Source organism: Geotrypetes seraphini, chromosome 2, assembly GCF_902459505.1.
Source record: "Geotrypetes seraphini chromosome 2, aGeoSer1.1, whole genome shotgun sequence".
Lineage (NCBI taxonomy): Eukaryota > Metazoa > Chordata > Amphibia > Gymnophiona > Dermophiidae > Geotrypetes > Geotrypetes seraphini.
In genome coordinates this window covers 367,948,280-367,973,227 of record NC_047085.1, presented here as the reverse complement: position 1 = coordinate 367,973,227, position 24,948 = coordinate 367,948,280, and the positions used below count along the sequence as shown (strand labels likewise).

At 43.9% G+C, this 24,948-nt stretch overlaps 1 protein-coding gene across 1 annotated transcript in view; it reads right to left on the bottom strand.

Annotated features, from left to right (window-relative positions):
• Positions 1 to 24,948, bottom strand: part of NPSR1 (neuropeptide S receptor 1) — a 271,780-nt gene that overhangs the window by 63,789 nt on the left and 183,043 nt on the right. The window lies entirely within an intron of this gene.

Genomic DNA, 24,948 nt, shown 5'->3' with positions numbered 1-24,948 from the left:
TGTAAATGGCACTTAAAAATTGGTGCTGGAATAGAGTGGTGCTAAGCATGATTCTACAGAGGATGCACGTCATGCCCAAACTTTAAGTGCCAGACTTACACCTGCCTAACCAGGAGTAAATCTTGGAATGCAAATTAGGTATGCAATTCACAAATTCTATAACACTGAAACTTATATTTTTAGAATGTCCTTGACCTGCCCATGCTCCTCCCATGGCTACGCCCCTTTTGGGTCACGCATGAAACAATTTGCACATGCAGAGTTATAGAAAAAGAGATTAGGTTCTTACCTCAATAATATATTTTCCATTAGATAGGAATAGTATGATGAACTGTAGGGTTGACCATGTCTGCTTGTGAGCATTCTTCAGAAGATGTCAATCACAGCTTTCTAGCTCCCCCTCCTTCTCCCTGGTTTATGCTGCCCTCTTCATTTTGTACCAAATCTGAAAAAAGAAGGATGGGGGGAAGTGCAGCCATCACTGTGAGCGCTTCCGAGTTCCGAGGACGCTATTGATGCCTAACAGCATGTGCTAAAGCTCCTGACTGAGTTAAAAAAAATGAGCAAATGCTGAGGATCTGGAACCTTAAGCTCCACAAATATTCAGCAGGCTGGCTGAACAGGTTCCCAAAGGATGCACCTGCCAGCTGCAGAGAGAGTCTGCTCCTTTCCAAGGAGGCACAGCTGGTCCTGGAGCTACGTAAAACCTGTGAACAACCAAAAAAGACCACAAAATTAAAGAAATAAAGGAAAAAGATCAGAACAACATCTTCATGCTGGCTTGCAGAAGGAAGAACTGAAGAGGGCAGCAGAGGAGGAGGCGGAGCTGAAAAAAAGTGATTGACATCTTCTGCAGAATACTCACAAGCAGACATGGACAACCCTACCGTTCAGCATACCATTCCTATTGCAATGGAATAGCACATAGGTGGATATGTGCACAAGATCAAAGTTGTGCCATTTAACACTAATAATTAATTGTTAACAGTTTGTTAACTAGATTGCATGCACATTTTCCCTGTTTTATCCAAATCTGGGCAATCTATATAGAATACAGAGGCACATGCATCCACTCTGATTGCAAGAATCTTAATATGTGGAAAAGCAGAGAACATGCTGAATATGTTCCCAACAATTAATGTAAAGTCTTTGCACTTAACAGTCCTAACATGCATTTAGGCCCTAATTCAAGAACAGATGCCTACAGCAAGGAGCTCAGATCAGTGAGCCTAGCTGATCTAGGCACCTAACTTAATTTTTAATTGGCTTAATCAGCGCTAATAATTGAAAACGCCATTACAAATCAATTTTAAAAACAATTATAAAAAAGTAATTTGCCGGTAGGTGCTAAATTCAGTTAATAGCCCCAATTTCTATTGATACTGTTCCTCTTAAACAAACTACTACAATAAAAATACAGTGGTACCTCGGTTTACGAGTGCACCGGTTTGCGAGTGTTTTGCAAGACGAGCAAAACATTCACAAAATCGGCACCTCAGAAACCGAGCACGCCTCGATTTGTGAGCGCCCCCCCGTGAACCAGCACCCTCCTCCCGCCGCCATCGGGCCCCCCCGCCGCAACCTGAAGTCCCCCAGAGCCCTCTTCTTACTTTAATGTAGCACCGGCATGTCAGCCTCCTCTTCTGTGCCTCTTCTGTGCCTGCGAGTTCACGTTCTCTCTGAGAATCTCGTAGAGAATGTGAACTCGCAGGCCTTGAGTTCACGGGGCGGAGGGTGTCGGATCGTGGGGCCTTCGGGGGGAGTAGCGATGCTGGCCTCGGTGGGGGGTGGGAACGTATCAAAGCGAGTTTCCATTATTTCCTATGGGGAAACTCGCTTTGATAAACGAGCATTTTGGATTACGAGCATGCTCCTGGAACGGATTATGCTCGTAATCCAAGGTACCACTGTACTAGGTATTTTAATTGATATAAACTTTTATTCCGTCCCCAAATTAGTGCACTGGTTAAAAACTGTTTTCATAAACTAAGGATGATTAGATCTTTAGCTCCTCTCCTTGACGCTAAATCCCTTAATGTGTTAATTCACTCGCTCGTAATATCCAAAATAGATTATTGTAATTCACTATTAAAAAGTATATGTCTAAAAGATATAAAACGTCTCCAACTCATTCAAAATACAGCTATAAAAATTATTTCGGGTTCAAATAAATTTTATCACGTCACTCCATTATTACAAAAAGCACATTGGTTGCCCGTTTTACACAGAATAACATATAAAATCACCCTCTTGACTTTTAAAACTCTATAAACAACTTCCCGGCATTTATGGACAGACTTTTGATCCCTTATGATCCCCCTAGAGCCTTAAGACCAGCATCCCAGCATCCCCTCAATGTCCCATCTCTGAAAATAATTGGCATTCGTTGCACCCTTATTTTTTCAGTAACCGCCCCTTTGACCTGGAACTCTCTTCCTTTATATTTAAGAGCAGAATGTAACTTACAGAAATTTAAGAGCAGTTTAAAGTATTTTCTCTTTAAGGATGCATATAATTACTAATATTTTCCATTAGATAGGAATAGTATGATGAACTGTACCTACCTTAACAAATTCAAATGGTTTTTATTCCCATGCAACTAATTTCTTAATCATTTTTTGATTTTATTTCCCTTCTCCTATTGTATTTTCCTTTTATATATTCTTTCTATAAAAATTGTATTTCCGCCCCTTTTCCTATTGTTTCAAAGATTTGAGTTTGTCTGTTTAGTCCTGGTTTGTTCAATAATTTAATATATATATGTTTTATATTGCAGACACGTCTGCCTTTCTGTAATTTTTAAATTTTGTTCAACTCTTTGTACTGCTGGATAAGCGTTTAATCAAATACTTTGAATAAAGAATAATTCGGTAGTGCATACCACTTTGAGGTAGGCGCTTCACTGATGTGCCTACTGGCAAGTAGACACGTTTAGGGGCGGAATCAGGGTGGAATTTGGGTGTGGCTTCACTTAGGCACCAGTAGACGCCTACCTTAGCTGCACTCATTTAGGCCAAGAAAACATTGACATAAAAAGCAATGTGCCTAAGATTTTAACGCCTAACAGTGCCTAAGAATGCTCAGGCACTGATAGGCAGAATTCTATAAACAGCGCCTAGTGGATGATTGACAACCACATCTAATCGTGCCTAGAAGTTAGGCATCGTTTATAAAATCAGACTTTTAGGCCAAGTTCTATAAATGGCATCCTAGTTAGGCACTGCTAGGCGCCCTAATCGAGGCTGCCTAGCAACACCTAACTAAAATCCACACCTAACCTAAATTACTTCAATTAGCTTAAATTGCACCATTGAAATTAAATGAATAATTTAAAAAATTAAAATTAAAAAAGTTAAGCATGGAATTCCTTGCAATGCTTGGTGATATCTAAGTAGAGGCCCTTCTGATGTCTAACGCCACCTACCTGAAAAGTAGGTATGGTTAGGGGCAGAGAATATGAAACACAGGCATGGTTAGGGGTGGAGAATAGGTGTTGTTGATTTAGGCATCACTAGGTGTCCGAGTTAGGTGCCAGTAAATTAGACCCAGTAAAACATGACCTAATATACTGTTGCTTACCTCTAGGATGCTTAGCAATGCCTAAGCATGCCTAGGTGTTGCTAGGCAGAATTCCATAAATAGTACCTAGCGGTTGATTGACAACTGCCCAAGCGACGTCTACAATATAGGTGCCATTTATAGAACCCGGCCCTTAGTGCTTGAAAAACAGGTTACCACAAAGTGTGTTAAACCATTTTACTGTATTTCACCTGTTAGCTCATACTAAGCACATGCTAAATATTTTTTATAAATTTATTTATATATTTAAAAACTTAATATGCCGCCTGGAGTCACAGTGGTTTCAAATTAAACATACACAAAGCAAGAAAACCAAAACAAGTACGAAAACATTCTTGAAAACATCATCAACATATATAAAAATCAAATTTGTAAATCCTTTAATAACATTAAAAGAATAGAAGAAATGGCCAACAACTGTAGGAAAGACATCTCCAAATAGTTTGGTTTTCAACATCTTCTTAAAGCTGTAATGATCTGCGCATAATCTTAATTGCCCAGTAAGATTGTTCCAATATTATATTCTGGCAATAGAAAACATTTGGAGTTGAGTTGCCACATATCTTATATTATATCAGGTGTCAATGCTACCAATTTCATTTTCCCCTCAGATTGTAGTGCTCTTGGAGATTTATAAATCTCCCATAGAGACTGAAACCAGAGTGGCACAGTTTCATATACTATTTGATGTACCATGGACAGCACTTTAAACTGAATTCTTTGCTCAATTGGCAGCCAGTGCAAGCTTTTCAATGTGGGGGTTATATGGGCTGCCCTTATTACCCCACTAATCACCCTAGCTATAGAATTCATAAGCATCTTCAATTTCATTTTAGGCAAGCCCAGAAACAAGGAATTACAGTAGTCTAATCTTGTCAAAAGCAGAGATTGGGCCACAGTTCGAAAATCAAATGTATTCAAAAATGGTTTTAGCTTATACAACATACGAAGTTGGGCATAACCTTTCTGAATAATGCACCCAATTTGTTTTCCCATAGATAAAGCTGAGTCTAAGCAGACATCCAACACTAATATGATCTTTTACCTTTATCTCTTCACCCATAATATGAACACTCTCGCTCCCATTAGCTTCATCCTTCCTCTCTACTATCATAAGTTCTGTTTTGTTCACATTCAACTTCAAACCATGTTGGGACATCCATTCATATACCTGAGTCAAACATTCATTCAATTTTTTCTCAAGATCACCATCAGTAGGAAAGAAAAAGAGGATATCTGCATAAATAGTGTAATGAACTCCCAGATCCCGGATAACCTGACCAAGAGATGCCATGTAGATATTAAACAATAGCGCTGACAGGGCCAACTCCTAAGGCACACCTCTACGAATTGTTTTCTTCACCAAGACCTTCTATCCCCCCCTTCACACGAAACCTACTAGTCAAATAAGACGTAAACCAATCCAATACTATTCCTTGTATGCCTAAGTTCTTCAATTTAGCAAGCATTACTGCAAGATTAATGGTATCTAAAGCTCCAGATACAACAAGGGAGATCAAACAATAAGAACATTGTCCATCCAAGCTTTTCTTTAATGTATCCATAAGTGAGAGGTAGGCAGAGAATGGGCATGGAAGTGTTAACCAGCTAGTGCATTCACATTAGTGTACACTACGGGCCGGATTCTACAAATGACGCCGGTATCAGCGACTGCTTAAAAAATGGCAACCAATCACACATTGGCACCGTTTGTAGAATCGTGGCATCGTGAAAGGTAGGCACCAGGGTTTTCAAGGCCTACATTTCCAGTGCCCACCTTTCACATGAATCACGGCTATGAGGTGCTTTACAACGCCTAACGCCATTTCTAGCATTAGCCATGCCTACAGTAGTATTAAGTGCTGTAAAGTGTCTCTGTAGCTGCAATGTGGTGCCTTTTTTTAAGTGACAGCAGGTGCCTACATTTTTTTCTTAATCACTTTTTTTTTTTTTTTTTTTAATAAATGGCATTTTGCACTTGTTAGGTGCCTAACTTAAGGCACCATTTATAGAATATGGACCAAACTGGCTAATATTGAGTTAACTTGGGAGCATTTATCACTTCCAAAATAAGAGGAGATAAATGTTCCGTTAATTTTGCAAGTTCAACAGGTTAGTGGGAAAATTACGGGACCTGCAAAACAAAAGAAGCCATATATACTGCTGTGTTGAATCTGGGCTTAGTGCACGTGAAAGTACTGCATTAACACACATTAAGTTATTTATTGCTTCTCCAGGACATACTTTTATTGAAACATCTGTGGAACTAAATAATATAATGTATCTAATCCAATTGACTATCACAATTTTGGATGTAATTTTTGATCAGAGCCTGACTATGCAAAACCAAGTGGATGTATTAGTACGGAAGGTTTTTTACACTTCGTGGAAATTGCGTAGTATAAAATCATATTTTGATGTTGCTCTATTTAAAGTGCTAGTCCAGTATTTTGGTATTGAGCCAGCTGGATTACTGTAATGTTGTATATTTGTCGGGTACACAAAAGAATCTTCAAAGAATGCGAACAGTACAAAATGCTGCGGTTCGTCTCATCTTTGGAATGAAGAAATTCGACCATGTGTCCCCTTACTATCGGGAACTTCATTGGTTACCTGTTGATGCCTGTGTTAAATTTAAGTTTGGTTGTCTCTGTTATAAAGTTTTGTTTGGTCTATCTCCTAGCTACTTCATTTTCTATTGCTCATTTAACTAGTATGCGAAAATCTCATGCTCTTTTTAACTTCCCTTAGATGAAGGGTTGTCATTATAAAAAGTTTTATCAACGTCTTCTTTCTTTTCAGGCAGCACTTTGGGATAAGGACTTGAAGTCTTTATTATTGAGTTCTGAATCCTACCACCATTTTTGAAAACAACTGAAGACATATTTGTTTCCTAAATAATGATTACCCTTAATGATTATGTTTTTTTTAAATTTTATACACCACATAGAACTTACAAGGTTATGCAGTATAGAAGTTATTTGTTATGTTATGTTATAGTGCTGTTAAAGAACAGGAAAATAACAAATTGCATTTTTATAAAAAGGAACCCTAAATTTTTAATCAAATCTAATCAGAACATTTCTATTCTGCTTAACCAATCTGCTCAAGGTGAATTGCAATAAGTACGATTCAAATACAAAATGTATTTTTCATAGGTCAACACAAAATAAATAATGCAGTCAGGATGAATACAGCTGCTTATAATAGATGTAATGAAAAAAGATTGCTTTTAACTGCCTTTCTGAAAGAAAGATACTATTTAATGTTCCTGATTTCGCATGGCAATTTAAGTTGCTTATATTAAGTTTGTTTCACAAAGAAAAGTGGGTGCCTATTTTTCTTGATAAAATACTAGTACAATTGTCAGAAAAAAGTGCCTTAATTAAAGGTGTGATCACTTTTACAGCCCTAGAGCTAATATAAAAACCCACCATAGATATTAGTGAGGGCACTTGCAAATTACACACGGGGCTCTTTTTACTAAGGTGCGCTAACGTTTTTAGCGCACACACAAAATTACCATGTGCTACACAGTGTGGTATGCTTCTAGAATAACGCCGTTAAGGTCTAGCGTGCGTTGCAATTTAGCATACACTATTTCATGTGTTAAGGCCCTAATGCACCTTAGTAAAAGGAGCTCACAGTGTTTGAAAAAACATGGGGCTTAACATTTTTCCAAATAATCCAAAAGCAAACATACTATTACTAAAAAAATTATTACAGTAGAATCTCAGCTAACCGGCATTCAATTTACTGGCACTATCAACCAACCTGCCCCCCAAAAAATCTCCCACCCTTCTAAGACAACATCCAAAGTGGTGCTCCTGACTCATTAACTTCCCCTCCCTCCCTCCATCCCCAGAGGCATCAGCAGCAGCCACAAATCTCCCTCCCTCCAGCTCCCAGAGCATTGTGGCAGTTATCAATCTCCCTCCCTCCCTCCATTCACAAAGCAGAACTAGTCCTGATAACCTCCTCCCTCCATCCGTTCCTGAAGCAGCAGAGCCGGTTCTGATAACCCCCTTCCCTCCCTCACCTTACAATGTAGCAGCTGCCAGCAAGCAAAGGAAGCACTAGTAAAACAGGCAGCATCTGGCCAGCCCCAACAGGGCTTTTCCAACAAGACAGTAGTGCATTCTGTAAAGGATGCATGTGAGCTTTCACCCAAGGGACCACCTCTATAGTGGTTACCATGGAGCCTAGTACTTGGTGGTAGTGCCACATAGATGGAGCAGGCTTGGCCATCATGTTCATTATCTGAGAGCAAACCTTCTGTCTGCATGTCTCTGGAAGATAGCCTCAGCCCTCTGCTGTGTTGAATAGTACTCCTAGGTATTCCAGAGATTGAGATAGAACCAGTTGACTCTCAAAAATCCACTGTCCAGCTCAGGTTCTGCAAAACCTGGACCACTGGGGTCACTGGTTGTTCCCCTTCTGATAACAATGGGCCTCTGATCAGTCAGTCATCCAGATATTGATGCACCTGCAATCCCGCCCTATGGAGATGCACTACCACCACTACTATTACCTTGGTGAATGTATGGAGTGCAGTTGCCAACCCAAAGAGGAGCAACGAGAACTGATGTCTCTCCAGAACATGGAGTCTCAGGAGTCTCCTGTGTTCTGTACAGATAGACTTCCCTTCAAGTCTAGGGAAGCTAGAAATTCACCCGGAGCAACCATTGTGATGATTGAGCACACAATTTCAAGGCTTGTTGATGAGAGTCAGATCCAGAATGGGTCTCCAATCTTTGGAGCCTTTCTTGGACACTACAAAGTATATGGAGTATCTGTCCGAGCCCGAGTCTTTGGGTAGCACTGGCTCTGTGGCCTGAATTTCTACAAATTTCTATACCATTGCCAAGACTCTAAAGGACTTTTCTGGGCACCCCACTGGGGAGTCCTCAAACCAGTCTGTTAAGCTTGTATCCTCCACAAATGATCTCCAGCACCCAACAATCTGACAAGATCTACTCCCAGACCTCAGCATACGCCCAGAGCCTTCCTCCTATTCTCAAGGGGAAGACTTTGACCCTAGCATCATTGTACCTTCTTGGAGGTTGATGTGGGATAAGAACTGGAGGCTTGGATTTGCCTAGGTCCTGAGAATCTCTGGCTTGATTCCTGATAGGATCTCTGCGATGAGACTCCTCCCGAGTATGGTCACAATCGCCTGGAATTATGAAATTTAAACTGCCTTAAACCTCTAGAGGTTTGTGATCAGTTAGAGATTTTGGCCTGCAATCTGCCACACTGGCCATCAGATCATCCACACCTTATCCAATCAACATCAGTCCTTTAAAAGGGAGTCTACTGAGAGTAGCCTTGGAGGTGGAATCTCCCGCCCATTGCCTGATCCAGAGCATTCTGTGGGTTAAAATCAAATAAGCCGAAACCTTGCTCATGACTCTGATGATGTTGTAGAGAGCTTCAGGCACATAATACATCCCTGCTAGCATAAGCTGGGGCAAAGGCTCGTCCTCTGCCAGGGTGAGCCAATGCATCTTGGTATGACAAGCATATGTCACAAAAGAGGCTGTTGCAGCTGCTTTGATCCCTAAGGCCAAAGCTCTGAACTGCCTTTTCAGGACCACATTCACTCTGAAATCCTGTGCATCTTTTCACTGCTTCTCCCTCATTGGCAGGATGTGCATTTGGTTACCTGAGCAACCAAAGAATCCACTTTAGATTGAGTGAACATCTGTTGACACTCGGGATTTTGTAGACTTCAATCATATCTCTCCTTAGCCATCTCTTTTCCAAGCTGAAGAGCCCTAACCTTTTTAGTCTTTCCTCATTCGAGAAGAGTTCCATCCCCTTTATCATGTTAGTTACTCTTATTTGAACTTTTTCTAGAGCCGCTGTATCTTTTTTTTGAGATAAGGAGACCAGAACTGAACGCAATACTCTAGATGAGGTCGCACCATTGAGAAATACAGAGGCCTTAATACATTCTTAGGCTTGTTAACCATCCCTTTTCTAATAATTCCTAGAATTCTTGTCCACCGCCACACATTGGACGGAAGGCTTCAGTGAATTGTCTATGATGACACCCAGATCCTTTTCTAGAGCGCTGACCCCCAAAGTGGTCCCTAGTATCCAATAACTATGATTTGGATTATTCTTCCCAATGTGCATCACTTTGCATTTGTCCACATTGAATTTCATCTGCTATTTGGACACCAAGCCATAATAATGTCTAGGATACAGCCTAGACATTATTTTGGCTTGGTGTCCAAATAGCAGATGAAATTCAATGTGGACAAATGCAAAGTGATGCACATTGGGAAGAATAATCAAAATCATATTTATTGGATACTAGGGACCACTTTGGGGGTCAGCGCTCTAGAAAAGGATCTGGGTGTCATCGTAGACAATACACTGAAGCCTTCCGTCCAATGTGTGGCGGTGGACAAGAATTCTAGGAATTATTAGAAAAGGGATGGTTAACAAGCCTAAGAATGTATTAAGGCCTCTGTATTGCTCAATGGTGCGACCTCATCTGGAGTATTGCGTTCAGTTCTAGTCTCCTTATCTCAAAAAAAAGATACAGCGGCTCTAGAAAAAGTTCAAATAAGAGTAACCAACATGATAAAGGGGATGGAACTCTTCTCGTATGAGGAAAGACTAAAAAGGTTAGGGCTCTTCAGCTTGGAAAAGAGATGGCTAAGGAGAGATATGATTGAAGTCTACAAAATCCCGAGTGGTGTAGAACGGGTACAAGTGGACCGATTTTTTTACCGCATCAAGATTTACAAAGACTAGGGGACATTCAATGAAGTTACAGAGTAATATTTAAAAAACCAATAGGAGGGAATATTTTTTTCACAGAGAATAGTTAAACTCTGGAACACATTGCCATAGGTTGTGGTAAGAGCAGTTAATGTAGAAGGTTTAAAAAAACAGGTTTGGAAAAATTCCTGGAGGAAAAGTTCATAATCTGCTGTTGGGAATGCTGCTACTACCATATTTTCACGCAGATAACGCGCACCCGTGTATAACGCGCACACGGGTATAGCGCGCAGAAACCACGATTTTATGTATAAAAACTTTTGTATACCGCGCTCACGGGTATAACGCGCATGCTGCCCGACTGTCCTTTCGCCCGCCCCGACTCTCCTCTGGCCACCCCGACTATCCTTTCGCCCTCCCCGACTCTCCGTGCGCTGTCCCGACTCTCCGTTTACCCGCCCTGCCCTGCCCTGCCCCCCCCCCCGGCAGGACCTCTCGCACCCCCACCCCGAACGACCGCTCGCACGCGCTCCCACCCGCACCCGCATCCACGATCGGAGCAAGAGGGAGCCCAAGCCCTCTTGCCCGGCCGACTCCCCGACAATATCGGGCCAGGAGGGAGCCCAAACCCTCCTGGCCACGGTGACCCCCTACCCCCACCCCGCACTACATTACGGGCAGGAGGGATCCCAGGCCCTCCTGCCCTCGACGCAAACCCCCCTCCCTCCAACGACCGCCCCCCCCAAGAACCTCCGACCGCCCCCCCAGCCGACCCGTGACCCCCCTGGCCGACCCCCACGACACCCCCACACCCCTTCCCCGTACCTTTGTGTAGTTGGGACAGACGGGAGCCAAAACCGCCTGTCCGGCAGGCAGCCAACGACGGAATGAGGCCGGATTGGCCCATCCGTCCCAAAGCTCCGCCTACTGGTGGGGCCTAAGGCGCGTGGGCCAATCAGAATAGGCCCTGGAGCCTTAGGTCCCACCTGGGGGCGCGGCCTGAGGCACATGGGCCCAACCCGACCATGTGCCTCAGGCCGCGCCCCCAGGTGGGACCTAAGGCTCCAGGGCCTATTCTGATTGGCCCACGCGCCTTAGGCCCCACCAGTAGGCGGAGCTTTGGGACGGATGGGCCAATCCGGCCTCATTCCGTCATTGGCTGCCTGCCGGACAGGCGGTTTTGGCTCCCGTCTGTCCCAACTACACAAAGGTACGGGGAAGGGGGGTGGGGGTGTCGTGGGGGTCGGCCAGGGGGGTCGCGGGTTGGCTGGGGGGGCGGTCGGAGGTTCTTGGGGGGGCGGTCGTTGGAGGGAGGGGGGTTTGCGTCGAGGGCAGGAGGGCCTGGGATCCCTCCTGCCCGTAATGTAGTGCGGGGTGGGAGTAGGGGGTCGCCGTGGCCAGGAGGGTTTGGGCTCCCTCCTGGCCCGATATTGTCGGGGAGTCGGCCGGGCAAGAGGGCTTGGGCTCCCTCTTGCTCCGATCGTGGATGCGGGTGGGAGCGCGTGCGAGCGGTCGTTCGGGGTGGGGGTGCGAGCGGTCCTGCTGGGGGGGGGTGAATCGGGCGTCGGGCGGGGTGGGAACTATGTAGAAAAACTTTTGTATACCGCGCTCACGCGTATAACGCGCGAGGGGTATGCGCGGTAGGTAAAAACGCGTATAACGCGCGCGTTATATGCGTGAAAATACGGTATTTGGGTTTTTGCCAAGTACTTGTGACTTGGATTGGCCTCCGCGAAGACGGGATACTAGGCTAGATGGTCCATTGGTCTGACCCCGTAAGGCTATTCTTATGTTCTTACCTTTAAAGAGCCCTCAAGAACATCCCAGTGTCCGTGACTAAAACAATCATATCATGATGCCAGGGAAAAGACATGGGCTATGCTCTCAGGATAGAACATTGAGTGGAAGGGGCCTACTGAGAGTCTAACTGTAACTCCTGCAGGGAGTCAGTAATGAGCTCTAGTAATGCCAAAGGCTTGAACAGCCAGTGCACTGTGGGATCCTCCTCTGGTTGAGGGCCACTACTGCTTCTTGCATACTTGCCCCTGTTTGAGACTTCATATTGCCTAGCAGGGAAGACTTGCTCTGTAACAGCAAAGACATACAAACCGATCCCTTGCCCCCCGAGTCCCTGTCAGTAAGGTCCACAAGATCCTGGTCAGTCTCTGCCAATGACCCTGATGCACCCTGAGAACCCAAGCTCCCTTGTTGCCAGACCGGCTATCCACACCATGCAGCTCTCAACATCAAATTAACAAATTCAGGAGCACAGACTTTAATAGGCAGCCCTGAGTCCACCTTATGTCTCTAAAGTTAGGCGTGGGTGTCTCTTATTTTAGAATTATGCACATAACTTTGAGGAATGCCTATGACCCTCCCATTTCTGTGCTCCCTTTTGGACAATGCATGTACATTTTAGGCACCGATCGCACACCTACATTTAAATTAAAACCAATTAACACTAATAATTGATTGTTTTGAAGCCGGCTATCAGGGCTCATTGGCTTGTTATTCAGTTAAGTTGCGGGTGCTCAAATGTGCACACACAACTTTTATAGAATTTGGGGGTTAATGTGCATCCTAATTGAATAGCATTTAGGACACTTACACATGCAAATTCTACTTTTCTCTGCACTCTGTGCTATGCCATTTTAAGCTGCTTTTGGTGTGTGGCACAGTGGTTAAAGCTACAGCCCCATCACTCCGAGGTTGTGGGTTCAAACCCACACTGCTCCTTGTGACTCCCAGTTACATTAGACAGGTTGTGAGCCTGCCGGGACAGACAGGGAAAAATGCTTGAGAACCTGACTATGTAAACCATTCTGAGCTCTCTTGGGAGAATAGTATAGAAAATTGAATAAATAAATAACACAGCTTAGTAAAAGGGCCCTTAAGTGTCCTGGAGGTTTTTTTTAAGTTCAATAAGTTTTTTAAATTATATATTTATGAACATAAACAAAACATAGCAAATTACATAATATAGGGCCCAACATTTGCCCCATACAATAGTACTCACATTAAATAATAATAATAGTACACCTTTCCGTGTTATATAAGTGTCCTGTTTTAAATTACACTCAGCATGCATAACAAGTGAATTAAAGTAAGATCTTTCACTATGTAGTCAAACCTTAATACTGACCCCCTTTCTGAATGAAAATTCAAAACATTCCTAATTCATTGAACTTAATTACTTATTTATCTCAAACTTACAATACCGCCTTTAGTTATGGTAGTAAATCAAGACGGTGCCCAATCTACAACTAAAAATAATGGAAAGGAACTACAATTCTTGAAAGGATAGAACCAGCCTTACCAAGGACACACGCATACAAACATAATACACAAATATACAAACTCAGACCCCAAGAAGCCCCTCTGTCAGCAATTTAAATGTCAACAACAATATTTATCAGACTGCCACTATCTGTAGTATGAGTGTATTGAAATGTATTTTTAGATGCTACACAGGAAGGAGGCACAGATGCAATAATGAATTGTAAGAGTTGTAATAATTCTTCTGGTGCTGTGTAAAGATTTTACCCAGCTGTGCCTTAGCAACCATTGTATTTCAACAGAGCAAAGTTATATAAAAAAATAAAACCATTTATCGTTGCTTAAACACTTGAGTCAATATTCAGCAGTGGCAGCAACTGTATTATTTTGAAACATATTAAAACTTAAAAAAAATATATATACATCTTAGGGTTACCAGATGTCTGGAAAAGAGGACATGTCCGGGGGTCCTGATGGCTTTTCAAAACCTGGCACTTTGTCCGGGTTTTGAAAAGCTTTCCTTCGTGTAGGAGGGCATCCACGCATGCTGTTACGTGCACGTGCGTGTGATGTCATTACATCGCATCTGCACATGTGCGGATGTCCTGCCCGACAAGAGAAGGCAGTGTGTGTGTGTGGGGGGGGGGGGGGGAGACGTGACAGGGCAGAACTGGGTCGTGACAAGGCGGGGATGGGTGGGACTGGGCGGGCCTGGGTCTGGATTTTCCAGATGGAAAATCTGGAAACTCTATGCTGCCTATACACGTTCACATTGTGGTCCAGGAGCCTCTGTGAAAGGTGACGAGCAACAAAGCTGGTGAAAGGTATGGAGAGCCTGGATTACGAGGAAAGACTTAAAAGACTGGGGTTGTTCTCCCTTGAGAAAAGGAGACTGCGAGGGGATATGACCAAGACTTTCAAAATAATAATAATAATAATAACAGCTTATATACCGCAATACCGTGAAGTTCTATGTGGTTTACAAAGATTAAGCAAAGGTACAAATTGATTGACTTTAAGAGGGGAGGAAGAAAGAGGGTTAATAGGACAGGAAACCCATTTTTGAGGAGAGAGTGATCAATAGAACAAGTTAATCGCTATAGAGGGGAGAGAGAAGAGAGGATCAGTTGTCTAGATACTTTAGGAACAGGTGTGTTTTCAGACGTTTCCTAAATTCCTCATAAGTAGTGGGCGAAAGCAATTGTTCTAGGTCTTTACCCCATGATGCTGCTTGGTGCGAGAGAAGATGTTCATGGTGTTTTTTCAACCTCTCACTGTTTACAACCTCTCACTGGGGGGGAAACGAAGTTGGAATGTGAGCTTCTCTTGTGTCTGTTGGCTAAGAAGATGAAAAGGTCAGTTATATAAAATACTGAAAGGAATCGACAAAATAGAGCAGGAAAAAACGTTATTTACAATGTCCAATGTGGCACAGACAAGAGGACATGGGCTGAAGCTAAGGGGGGACAAGTTCAAGGCAAATAGCAGGAAGTTCTGCTTTGCGCAACGAGTGGTAGACACCTGGAATTCTCTCCCAGAAGAGGTAATTGCGGAATCCACTGTTCTAGGATTTAAGGGTAAGTTAGATATACATCTCCTTATGAGTATCGACTATAAACTTGATAGTATTTTTAACTACCAGTTTTATACCACCTTTTCACTATAGAGTTTTTTTTTAGGAACCTCAGCGCCACCACTCAGAGCTCAAACTCGTTCATTGCTCTAAGCTTTATGTGTTAGCTCCTCATCGAATCCTTTTTTATTTTAAACTCTTTTTAGCTTTTGTGATGTGTATTATACCATTTAATCCTTAAATTTGAAATATTAAGTTTTACTTAGCTTTATTTCTTGTGGTCTTTGGCTAGGGGAAACATCTTGCCTAATGAATAATAAGTCATGATGTTTATGATAAGGCAAGATAAGGCAAGATAAGGCAAGATGTTTCCCCTAGCCAAAGACCACAAGAAATAAAGCTAAGTAAAACTTAATATTTCAAATTTAAGGATTAAATGGTATAATACACATCACAAAAGCTAAAAAGAGTTTAAAATAAAAAAGGATTCGATGAGGAGCTAACACATAAAGCTTAGAGCAATGAACGAGTTTGAGCTCTGAGTGGTGGCGCTGAGGTTCCTAAAAAAAAACTCTATAGTGAAAAGGTGGTATAAAACTGGTAGTTAAAAATACTATCAAGTTTAAAGTCGATATTGATTGAATAATCACCTTAAAATTATATAAAATAGTTGTGCATTGTATGCATCTCCTTATGAGTGGCATGAAGTGACATGGGTAAAGGTAAGCTAGATGTACTTCTCTTTACGAGAAGCTTAGAGTGATATGGGGACTAAAACTATGCCAGGGTACACCTGGCGGGGCCAATGCGTGTTTGGATCGCCGGACTTGATGGACCTAGGGTCTGTTCCAGAGATGGTGCTTCTTATGTTCTGGGGTCCTCTCTAGGCAGGCTGGACACCCTCACTGCTCTCATCTGGGTCATGGCCAGGATTTGAGAATTCTAGTAGTGGGACGAGGGGAAGAAATTGGTATTTGTGGTGGGCTGGCTCCTATATGTGACTTGGAGGCTCTTCTTTTGCTTATTCCCTGCTGAGCTCGTGGCCTGCCTCAGTCAACTCCTCACCTCCCATTGCTGGGGGATTGTCTGCCCACTGGTCCCCTAGCTCTGGTTGGGCCTGTGGCTCTGCAGGCTGCTGGCTACTGGGTCCCGCCTCCAGCTCTGGCACATTCACATTTGGCTCTGGCAGGCGTGCCTGCCAGAGCGAAGTGTGAACGTACACTGTGTCCTTCAGATGTCAAGGTGTCTGACAGCAACGCAAAAAGGTGAGAATAAACAGTAAGACTATGGTCGGCGTACGGGGAACACGGAGGTGTGGGTGGAACATGTGCACACTGTTTGGGGATAGGAAAAGGGGGCAACAGCATTGGCTAAGGTCAGGTCCAAGGGTCCTTTAGTTACCTAGCCATGGGGCCACTCAACTGCCACAGACAACCACTCCCTTTTGCATACCTGAGCCATGAGCCTTGCCACACCACCGCCACTCAGGATGTGCACTGGCCTGCCCTCCTGCTCCCCATCTAGGGACTTGCCCCTCACATGGCTGCCCTGGGAGCAAGCCCCCCTTGCCCTAGCTGGAGAAGAGGGTGCATCATAGAGGAAACACATAGCACAGCTTCTATCCCCCAAACATACCTGACTCCTCTACAGCAATGTTTTTCAACTCGGTCCTGGAGTACCCCCTTGCCAGTCAGGTTTTCAGGATATCCACAATGAATATGCATACACTTGATTTGCATACACTGCCTCCATTATATGCAAATTTATTTCATGCATATTCATTGTGGATATCCTGAAAACCTGACTGGCACAGTGGTACTCCAGGACTGAGTTGAGAAATATTGGGTCTGTATTTACCAAAGAAGATATATCCAATACAGTACTCCCCCGAAATTCACAGGGGTTCCATTCCAGGAACTCCCGCAAATTTTGAAAAACCACGAATACGGTTTTTGTGGGGGATATTGGAGAGGGCAGCAGGAGAGGCAGGAGAGAGCAGCCGGAGCACCGGCGAGTGAAGGAAATCACTCGCTGTATGCTCCGATTGCCTCTTCCTCCACTAAAGTCGGGCCTTACCAATCAGGAGATGCTTTGACATGCAGCTCCTGATTGTTAAGGCCCAACTTTAATGCAGGAAGAGGCGGTCGGAGCTTACAGCGAGTGATTTCCTTCACTCACTGGTACTCCGGCTGCTCTCTCCTGCCTCTCCAGCTGTCCTCTTCTGGTCAGCTGTCACGGTCAGAAAATACCGTGGATGAATGGGACCGCGAACTGCCGACCGCAAATGACCGGAGGAACACTGTATACCAGAAGAAGACGAGAAATTGACACGGACGACGGTCAGTCTAGAAGATATAAGCAGACAAATTGATAGGCTTACAAACGATAAATCCCCAGGACCGGACGACATCCACCTGGGAGTAATCAAGGAACTGAAAGGGGTTATAGCTGAACTGCTCCAACTAATAGCCAATCTGTTGATCACATAAGGAAAGATTCTGGAAGACTGGAAAGTGGTGAATGTTACGCCGATCTTCAAGAAAGGTTTGAAGGGAGATCTGGGAAACTACAGACCAATAAGTCTGACTTTGGTACTGGGAAAGATGGTAGAGGCGCTCATAAAGGACCACATCATCGATCACCTTGACGGACACAAACTGATGAGGACCAGCCAGCACGGCTTCAGCAAAGGAAGATCTTGCTCGACAAACTTACTGCACTTCTTCGAAGGAGTAAATGGGCAGATAGACAAGGGTGACCCGGTCAACATCGTATATCTAGATTTTCAGAAGGTGTTAGACAAGGTTCAGCAAGAAAAGGGCGATATACTCACATGGTTTAAAAACTGGTTGGCAGATAGGAAACAGAGAGTGGGGGGTGAATGGACAATACTCGGACTGGAAAAACATCACGAGTGGAGTGCCGCAGGGTCCTCTTGTCTGCTGTCCACTCTATTCCCTGTGAACCAGCTCCCTGAACCCAGAGTAAAGTTTCTAAGCTCTCCAATGGCTGAGCACATCTGCTGGTTCGTGCCTGTTGGGATGCTATAGTGAGACAACAGAGATGTGTACAGATGCTCCCTGTCTTCCTCATATATATGTATGTGTGTGTGTGTGTGTGTGTGGGGGGGGGTCATTACAGAGAAAGGAAGGGGATGACCCCCCCCCCCCTCACACACACTTCATTTACCCATGTTTATGATGACAAAGCTATATCTCTCACCATGACCTTTTAAATCTGATGTCACAATTTGTTACCTTGGTATAATTTATGAACTGAGTCTCTCACCATGAACTTTTCAACATTACAAAACATTATTCCACATGTCATAAGAACATAAGCAATGCCTCCACTGGGTCAGACCTGAGGTCCATTTTGCCCAGCAGCCCGCTCACGCGGCGGCCCAACAGGTCCAGGACCTGTGCAGTAATCCTCGATCTATACCCCTCTATCCCTTTTTTCAGCAGGAAAATCCAATCCTTTCTTGAACCCCAGTACCGTACTCTGCCCTATTACGCCCTCTGGAAGCGCATTCCAGGTGTCCACCACACGTTGGGTAAAGAAAAACTTTCTAGCATTTGTTTTGAATCTGTCTCCTTTCAACTTTTCCGAATGCCCTCTTGTTCTCTTATTTTTCGAAAGTTTGAAGAATCTGTCCCTCTCTACTCTCTCTATGCCCTTCATGATCTTGTAAGCTATCGCTATCATATCCCTCTAAGTCTCCTCTTCTCCAGGGAAAAGAGTCCCAGTTTCTCCAATCTCAGCATATGAAAGGTTTTCCATACCTTTTATCAGACGTGTCACTCTCCTCTGAATCCTCTCAAGTAACACCATATCCTTCTTAAGATATGGCGACCAATATTGGATGCAGTACTCCAGATACGGATGCACCATTGCCCGATACAACGGCAGGATAACTTCTTTCATTCTGGTAGTGACACCCTTCTTGATTATACCTAGCATTCTATTCGCTCTCTTTGCAGCCGCTGCGCACTGTGCCATCGGCTTCATTGTCATGCCCACCATTACCCCCAAGTCCCTTTCTTGGGTACTCTCCTTCAATAACATCCCTCCCATAATATAGCTGTACCTCGGGTTTCTGCTTCCCACATGTAGTACTTTACATTTCTCAACGTTGAACTTCATCTGCCATCTCGTCGCCCATTCCCCTAGTTTGTTCAAGTCCCTTTGCAATTCTTCACAGTCCTCTTTAGTCCGAGCTCCTCTAAATAGTTTGGTGTCATCCGCAAATTTTATTATCTCACACTTCGTCCCTGTTTCTAGATCATTTATAAATATATTAATTAGCAGCGGCCCAAGCACCGAGCCCTGCGGGACACCACTCGTGACCCTCCTCCAGTCCAAGTAGTGGCCCTTCACTCCTACCCTCTGTTTCCTACCCGCCAACCAGTTTCCGATCCATCTATGTACGTCTCCTTCCACCCCATGATTCTTCAGTTTCCGGAGTAGGCATTCATGGGGCACCTTGTCAAAGGCTTTTTGGAAATCTAGATATATGATGTCTTATGGGGTCTCCTATGTCCATCCGTTTGTTAATTCCTTCACAGAAGTGCAATAAGTTTGTTAGGCACGATCTCCCCTTGCAGAAACCATGTTGGCTGGCTATCAGAAGTTTGTTTCTTTCAAAATGTTCATCAATGTTGTCTTTTATCAATGCTTCCACCATTTTCCCCGGAACGGAGGTCAGACTCACTGGTCTGTAGTTTCCCGGGTCACCTCTTGATCCCTTTTTAAAGATGGGTGTAACGTTGGCTATCTTCCAATCCTCCGGGATCACACCTGTTTTCAGTGATAGATTGCAAATTTGCTGCAGTAGTTCCGCTATCTCCTCCTTTAGTTCCGTCCGGCCCCGGGGATTTGTCAGTTTTTAATTTTTCTAGCTGCCTGCATACGTCTTCAAGGCTCACTTCCATGGATATTAATTTTTCTGCTTGATCCCCATTGAAGATTTGCTCGGGTTCCGGTATGTTGGATATGTCTTCATTTGTAAATACAGACGAAAAGAACACGTTAAGTCTTTCTGCTACTTCTTTCTCCTCCTTTACCACTCTCTTCCTGTCTCCATCATCCAGCGGTCCCACCTCTTCCCTAGCCGGCTGCTTCCCTTTAACATATCTAAAGAACGGTTTGAAATTTCATGCTTCCCTGGCTAGCCTCTCTTCATACTCTCCTTTGGCTTTTCGAACCACACGGTGACATTCTTTTTGATACTTCCTGTGCTCTTTCCAGTTCCCCTCAGTTTTGTCCTTTTTCCATTTCTTGAATGAATTTTTCTTATTTCCTATCGCTTCCTTCACTATTTTAGTTATTCATGCCAGGTCTTTTGTTCGACTCTTTTTGCACCCCTTTCTGAATCTGGGGATATACAGATTTTGCGCCTCGCTCACCGTGTCCTTGAAAAAAAGACCAGGCATGTTCTACTGTTTGCCATTTTTTGGAAGTTTCTTCCTTATCATTTCCCTCATTGCTTCGTAGTTTTCTTTCCTGAAGTTGAAAGTTGTCACTATGGTTCTCTTTCCTTTCGGTATTCCTACTTCAACCTTGAACTTGATCATATTATGATCGCTGTTTCCCAACGGTCCCACTACTTCCACTTCCTTTGCAGGTCCCCTTAACCCATTAAGGATTAGATCCAGAATGGCATTTCCTCTCGTTGGTTCTCTAACAAGCTGCTCCATAAAGCAATCCTGTGTAGCCTCCAGGAATTCTATCTCCCTAGAGCATTTTGAGCTTCCAAGACTCCAGTCTATCCCGGGATAGTTGAAGTCTCCCATAATAACCGTGTTACAGCTTTTGCATTCTTGCTTCATCTTGGCTTCCATTTCTTCATCGATATCCCCGGTTTGCCCGGGTGGACGATAGTATAGGCCCATCTTTATTTCAGGCCCTTTTCTTCCTGGTATTTTAACCCATAGCGATTCCAGCTTGTTGGTCATCTCTGCTGTGTCCATTCTTGTCGATTGTAAGCTTTCTTTTATGTATAGGGCTATTCCACCTCCTTTCTGTCCTGACCTGTCCTGGCGATAGAGCTTGTACCCCAGCAGTGCTGTATCCCATTTGTTGTCTTCATTCCATCATGTTTCAGAGACTCCAATGATGTCTATGTTCTCTGCATTGGCCATGGCTTCTAATTCCCCCATTTTGTTTCTTAGGCTCCTTGCATTAGTATATATGCAATTTAGATCCTGGTGTTTTCTTGTCTTCATTACCTTTCCCTGCACTTCGGTCTTTAGCTTCTTCTCTTGTGCTACAATCCTTCTAACCTCCGCTTCTGGGTTAGTCAACTCCTGTAATTTGCCCATTGTTTCTTCCCAGCCTTTTTTCCCCTTAGTATCTTCACGGGATACCTTCTTCCGAATCGTCGATGCTTAGTCGAATGTCAGCTTTCCCCTTCTTCTTAGTTTGAAGCCTGTTCTATTCCTCTCCTGATGTTGTTTGCTAGAAGACTAGTTCCCGCCACGCTCAGGTGCAGTCCATCTCTCCTGTAGAGCTTGCTCTTGCCCCAGAACGTTGTCCAGTTCCTCACGAAGTGGAATCCTTCTTCCTCGCACCATCTCCTCATCCACGCATTTATTGATTGTAGTTCCTCCTGTCTTTTCACATCTGCCCTTGGTACTTGGTACTTGGTCTCTGAGAACGCTATCTTCCGAGTCCTCATCTTCAGCTTCCTTCCCAGAATCTTGAACTGTTCTATCAGCGTGCTTCTTCTGTAGTCTCTCCTGCTGACATCATTCGTCCCAAAGTGGATCATTACTGTAGTCTCCTCCGTCTCCGCTCCTTCCAGGATCTTTCCAATTTTGTCCATGATGTCCTTGGTTCTTGCTCCTGGGAGGCAGGTCACTAGTCGATCCTCTCTCCCTCCTGCTATGTGGCTTTCCACGTGCCTCAGGATTGAGTCTCCCACTATGATTGCTGACTTTCCTTTCTTTACTTTTCGCTTCGGTCTTAAGTCAATGTCCTTGGAGTGCTTTGCTGCTTCTTCTTCTATGTCCTCGGTATGCTTCGCTGTTTCTTCTTCTTGGCATCGACATGCCATTTTCTCCCCTTCGTGCGGTGTTCCTCTGTGGGCGTCTTCTTTGAGGTCATCTGCTTCTTGTTCTCCCTTCCATGTTGGTGTTGGTGTAATTTCATCTTCCATCTGGAGTTCGTTCTCTTCCACCCTCCTCCTGTATGCTTCCTCAATGAATTTCTCGAGTTCCCTGACTTCCTCCTCAATGTGTCTCTCATTCATGAAGTCTCCAGCTGTGCTGATTGGGTCCTCCGTAGTGTAAAGTCCTTCTAGCTCCTTTATCTTGTCCTCTAGTCGCTTAACTTCCTTCTTCAAGCTTTTCAGCTCCTGACACCGACCGCATACATATGACCGTCTCCCCAAGGGGAGGTAGTCATACATACGACAGTCTGTGCAGAACACTGGAAAGCTCATGTTCTTAATTGTAAAATGTCTCTTGGAAGCAGCTGTTTGTACATCTCCCAAGGGCCTCATCCATGTATGTTAGGGCTGAGAGTGCATACTGAACAGAGAGTAAACTCTACTCTAGGCACTGCCTTGTAGTATCTGCAAATTCTATACCTCACAGGTTGCAGGTGTGAGACAACAGACCTTTATCTTGATTATGTATCTCTCTATGGAGTGTATGGCTAGAGGGTGAGGTTGTAGGGTATGTAGCAGGGGGAGGAGGTAATGAGCTGGACGCACTCTCTTGATGCCATTTGTGAGAGTCAGGCAGGGAAACCCATCTAATGGCTATATGGTCCACATTGGGAGATGTGGGCCCCCAGCATGGAATTGTTGGGTTTTCCTTTGGCTTTTGGCCCCTAGTTGGGAACAGAAAGCCATCATACTTCTATACCCATGAAGATCAAGAATACCCATGTTTAGACCATGGCTGCATTCCCACCGTGGTTTTGCCTTGGGGAGCATCAGATCAGTAATGTGGGACAGCTACTGTCTCATACCATGCAGCCCCATCACCCTCACTTTTCCCTCAAAATCTGCTGCCTGCGTGGGCACCGCCTTGTGGCCTGAGTGTGGACCCCCAGGATCTTGCTGTTTCAGTGACTTGCTCTGTAGTCCCAGGTCCAGGTCAGTTCACCTATATACCCTTCTCCTATTCCTGTGAGGCAGGTTGGGGAAGTAGTGACAGAGTTGGAGACAGAAGCGTGAACCTTCCTGAGTGGGGGCCAGAGGCCATCCATCAGACTTGCATCTCAGGATGTCCAGACATTTGTTACAAAGTGGAGACACACACATTGATGTGCAAAACAATGTTACAAATATTGTAACCCCCTAAAATCCCCATTGTAACAGCATGTCAACATGTACATCAACTCTCACATTCATTGCAAGAAAATGTTGCAGCAGCCAGCTGTGACAGGGAGGCACCCGTTATGAGGAAAAACCCTGCTTTAAAACCCACAATCCCTAAATCTAAGCCAATTCAGCAGCTGGAAAATAGGGTTTTAGCCAGAGTAAAACAAGCAGGGTTAAGACAAGAGAGCCACCCACCTGAAAATCCAGCAGGGAGAGCTCCCAAACCACAGTCTGTCCTTATTCCTTTCCCAAGAGCAGAGGTTTCCCTGCAAAACCAAGCTGTGAAACAGAGCAGCAACCCAGAGGGGGGAGGAGCTACTCCAGGGAAGCTGCAGGCACTTAAACCTTCAGAAGTGAAACAGGAGGTAAATAAATTTTTGAGAAGCTAGGCCTAAAGTCTAGTATGACCCTATCTCATATGGGTTCCATTACTAACTGCTGGAACAGTTCTCCTTGTAGAGAATCCGGGATCTCTCTACTTCTAGAAGACCCTGCTATAAGCATACCCCAATCAACATCTGGCATGCTAAAATCACCTATTAGTAATACTTCCCCTTTTACTGCTACTGTATATTCTGAATGTCTACTATTAAATCTCTATCCACCTCTTCTGTCTGTGAAGGAGATCTGTATATTACACCAATGTAAATACATTTTCCATTCCCTCTATCCAGATTGATTCACAGTGCCTTTCCATACCCTGTAGATCCTGCAATTATGTGGCTATAATATGATCTTTAACAGATATGGCTTATGGCTTAATATTACTGCCATACACACCCGATGTGAATTAAGTTATTAGTGTTTATAACTGAACTGAAGACCTACTATTAAAGCGTGCTTTTAACCTAAATCTAGATTATACAGAGTGAATAGGATAGAGAATGACAATTGGTTCTGGCCTGAATTGAACAATTTTGGCTCTACTTTGATTTCTGCTATAAATAAGACCTTTCTTTTTTTATTTTTCTGCATCTGTTTTACTAGTATTTATGTGAATTGTTATGTCAGACATGCCTAATAGCAGTACAATGATACCTTGGAATCCGAACTTAATCCATTCCAGAACCCCGTTCGAGTTCCAAGACAATTTTTCCCACTGAAAATAATAGAAACTGGATTAATACATTCCTGGGTCCCACAAACTTAAATTTTAACAGTAAATACTCTGGATTTTAAGGTAAAATATTAACAAATAACACAGTACAGTATTTTCCTCACTACACTACACAAAGGCGAAAATCACCCGAGAAGCTTTCACTCTTCCGACAATGAACTGAACGATGTATGGGTGGCCCGAGTGCTGGGGAAACATACACACGAATAACGTGCAGGGCGTTCAGATTCCAAAGCAGCATTCAGATTCTGGGGCACAAACACACACACACAATGTGCAAGGCATTCGGATTCCAAAGCAGAGTTCGGATTCAGGGGCAAAATTTGCTTGAATTTT